Genomic DNA, 4,380 nt, shown 5'->3' on the forward strand with positions numbered 1-4,380 from the left:
GGTAAGTTGGTCGGGTGTATGTTTCAGATATTATTTCAGATCTCACCCAGAATACTAGAAGGTATTCAGGCAGGCTATAAGAGTGTGTGAGCTCTGAGATACAAAACCCTCAATCGCACCATGATTCCATCCACATTATAGTAAATCAGTACGTCTTATGTCTTTATACATGTGCCACTAGCTGGTGCATTTAGTGAATACATGTAGTATACTACAGTTATCAATGAGGAACTGAGTTCATAAACTCGACGTTCAAAATGTGTTTCCGTGCGTAAGTTCTTAGAAGATTGATCGTAGGGAGTTATTGCAATCAGATATTCTATCGCAGTAGTTCAAAATCAGCCAGAGTATTCAGAGAACGTCTTGAGTTATTCTTAGAGGGCATGTACTATTTATGGACCCTTATGTATTCAATCGTAACTCTTTTAATGTAAAATCAATATTTTTGTTATTTTGATATTTTGGGAGCTCCCTCATATTGTAAATGATATTATCATGTTTTACTTTAATTACCATGGATGGATTTTTATTAGATGCTTCATAGTTAGTTATTTTAAAAGAAAAGTTTTGCGGTTAGACAACTTAGGTGGTCCCGTGTGACATTTAATGATATCAGAGCCTCAGGTTTAGTAAATTCCTAGGATTCGTGGGTTAAAGTCCGTTAGTTTCTATACTTGTACATGCCTCTAGAGTCTCAATAATACTTTTAAGATTGGAAGGACAATAAATAACCTTATTTTCCTTTTAATTTCAAATTTTAGATGACCCAACCTATAACTAGGATGACAGAGATGAGAGTCATGCCATGCTAGCAGACGACACCGATAATGAGTTTGTCCCGGATACAGACCAGCAAGACCCTCTAGTAGATATGGGGGTCAAGGAGGTGACCTTCTTCAGAGACCTCATTTCCGTACTTAGGAAGATTTCTAAATCATTTCCCGGTGCCTCAGCATCATCACTTCCCCCACCAGCACCCCCAACTACAATAGTGCATCAAGAGTCCCCAGTAGAGAGGCTCTATAGATATAAGACCTCAAACTTCTATGGCCTAGTGGACGATAGAGCAATAGTGGCAAACCAGTGGCTCAGAGAGACCCTTCGTACCCTCATACAATTGTATCTTACCTCTAAGGGTAAGCTAGATTACATCACCGTCTTGCTTAAGAGTGATGTTATAGATTGGTGGGAGACCAAAGAGACAGCACTAGAGCCAGAGAGACCGATGTGGGAGTAGTTTCTCTCCGTGTTCAGACAGAAGTACATCAGTGAGGCTTACACCAATGACTTAAGGGGACAATTTATACATTTAGTCAAGAGGGAACGATTAGTGATGGAATACGAGTGCGAGTTCCTTAGATTGAGTAGATACACACTAAAGTTGATCTCTACAGAGGAACATCATTATCATAGGTTTAGGGAAGGCCTATACCTCAATATCATGTCGCACCTTACAGTTGACCCTCCTAGAGTCTTCTCGGAGTTATCCCACCAGGCAAATACAGTTGAGAGAGCCTTGTGTAGAAGGGCCAGATAGTCTAGTGAGACCGAGGGTTAGTCCAGGAGAGTTATTGAGTCGGCTAGATCATCTCAGACTCAGGCCAAAAGGGTCTGAGATAGTCAGGGTTCAAAGAGACCCTCAACAGCGCAGTCAAGGATGACTGGATATAGTTTGGATTGAGGAGGTAGGTCTGATTCTAGGAGGAGTCCCCTAACCTTAGCTTCCGAAGTTAGTGACAACGAGTCGACCAGAGGCTTCACCCATGCCATTTGTGCTCAGTGCAAGAGGAGAGATTCAGGTACATACTAGTATGGGTTTAGGGATTGCTATAGTTATGGATCCTTAGACCATTTTGTCTATGACTATTTAGGAGTTCAGAGAGTGACTCTAGTAAAGACTCAGAGTTTTTCACCATTTGTACATATAGACCAAGGGCCATAGTATTGTATCTGGACAGTAGAGTAGAGGAACAACCAGATTAGTTACCAGTCTAGAGCCGAGAGTAAACTCTAGGCACTATGTAGTGAGAGCTCACGAGGAGTGTGATACAGCTGATGTGATCTCATGTACTTTCACGGTATTTTCCATTCCAGTTATAGCTTTGATAGATCCTGATTCTACCCAATATTACATCTGCTTTCATCTAGCTCAAAAGATAGAAATCCCAACAGTTGACTTAGAGGTAGGATTTCGAGTATCGAGCCCTATAGGTCTAGATGTTCTTGTAGACAAGGTTCACATATGATGCCTAATAGAAATCCAAGGTCATATATTCTTAGTGGATTTAATGGAGTTACCCTTTCGAGAGTTCGACATGATCATTGGTATGGATTGGTTGTCCGAACACGACGGTAGTTTGAAATACAAAGCTAGACAACTCAAGCTCAAGATAGAAAATTTACCAAGTTAGTGATGACTAGTGAGAAATCATGCCTATAAAGAATAATGTCATCCATAAAAGCCAGAGGATGCTCAACCATGGATGTGAGACCTTCTTGGCTTATGTGGTTGACACCTAAATCTCAGTTCCAACACTCAAGGATATCCGAGCAGTATGAGCTTTTCCTGATGTGTTCCCAAAAGAGTTATCGGGTTTACCATCCGATCGTGAATTAGAGTTTGGCATTGAGGTAATGACAGGTTCAGCTCCAATGTCCATTGCTCCCTATTGCATAGCACCGATAGAATGAAAGAGTTAAGGCTCAGATTCAGGAGTTGTTGAAGAAGTGTTTCATCCGACCGAGCATCTCACCATGGGGAGTGTCGGTCCTATTTGTAAAGAAGAAAGATCGGTCGATGAGGTTGTGCATCGACTATAGATAGTTAAACAAGTTAACGATCAAGAATCGTTACCCGCTTTCAATGATAGATGACCTTTTTTATCAGTTTAGGGGAGCATGTGTGTTCTCCAAAATTGACTTGAAGTCCAGTTATTATCAGTTAAAGTTGAAAAACACTGATGTAGTAAAGACAAATTTCAAAACAAGATAAGATTATTATGTGTTTCTAGTAATGTAGTTTAGACTCACCAACTCCCTGGAGATATTCATGGACTTGATGAACCGAGTCTTTCACCTTACCTAGATCAATTCGTGGTATTTTTATAGACGAAATCTTTGTGTACTCCCGATCAGAGAAAGAGCAAGATCTTCACCTACGTATCATTCTTTAGACACTCTAAGACTGTCGGTTGTATGCCATGTTTGAGAAGTGTGAGTTTTGGTTGTCAGAGGTAGCATTCTCGGGTAATGTCGTGTTAGCAAATGGTATCAGAGTTAACCCTCAGAAGATTCAGGCTATACTTGAGTGGGAGCCACCTAACAGGTGTGCAGTTTTCTAGGAATAGTTGAATACTATCATCATTTTGTTTGGGGATTTTCAATGATAGCCTCCCCGTTGACCAAATTTCTTTAGAAAAGAATTCCCCTAATGTGGGATGAGAAACAACAGAAAAGCTTCGAACAGTTAAAGAACATATTAACTCAGGCCCAGTTTTAACCCAGCTAGAGTCGGGTAAAGACTTTACGATTTTCAGTGATTCTTCACTAAATGGTCTTGGATGCGTCTTGATAAAAGAAGGTAAGGTTGTTGTTTATGCATCTCTTCAACTTAAACCACATGAGCGTAATTACCCCACCCATTACCTGGAGCTAGTAACAGTTGTGTTCGCCTTAAAGATTTGGCAACATTACCTCTTCGGTGAAAAATGCCACATCTTTATAGATCATAAGAGTTTTAAGTACCTACTCACATAGAAGGAGTTGAACTTGAGGCAACACAGGTGGTTTTTCAAAAGTATCGATACCTTGGTGTTTTTCAAAACATCGAAGCCAAAATTAGTATAAATACCCAGACAGTATCGATATCAGTACTGATACCCTTAATAAGGGCATCGATACTAAGATATTTTTCAAAACATCAATGCTAAAATCAATATTGACACTCAGACAAGTATCGATACCCCAACCAGGACATCGATACTAACTCTTATTTCTCAAACTAAAATTTACCAATAATATCGATACCTAGAAATCAGTATCAATACCCAGAGGTCAGTATCGATACTGAGGGGCTTAGTATCGGTACCCACAGATAATTTCTGGGAAATAATCTCACTTGATCATATCCTCTAGGATCTGAATAACTCACTCTAAATGACCATTTTTCTGAGGATGGAAAGTAGTACTGAAATTTAGTTTGGTGCCTAAGGATTCATGAAGGACTTTTAAGAAATGGGAAGTGAATCTAGGATCTCTGTCTGATATGATGGATATCGATACTCTGTGTAATCTCATTATCTCACGGATGTAAAATTAAGCCAACCTCTCTATAGTGTACTAAATCCTAACTGGGAGAAATGGGTTGATTTGGTTAAATGA

The sequence above is a fragment of the Hibiscus syriacus genome, unplaced genomic scaffold (genome assembly GCF_006381635.1).
Source record: "Hibiscus syriacus cultivar Baekdansim isolate YM2019G1 unplaced genomic scaffold, ASM638163v2 tig00110348_pilon, whole genome shotgun sequence".
Lineage (NCBI taxonomy): Eukaryota > Viridiplantae > Streptophyta > Magnoliopsida > Malvales > Malvaceae > Hibiscus > Hibiscus syriacus.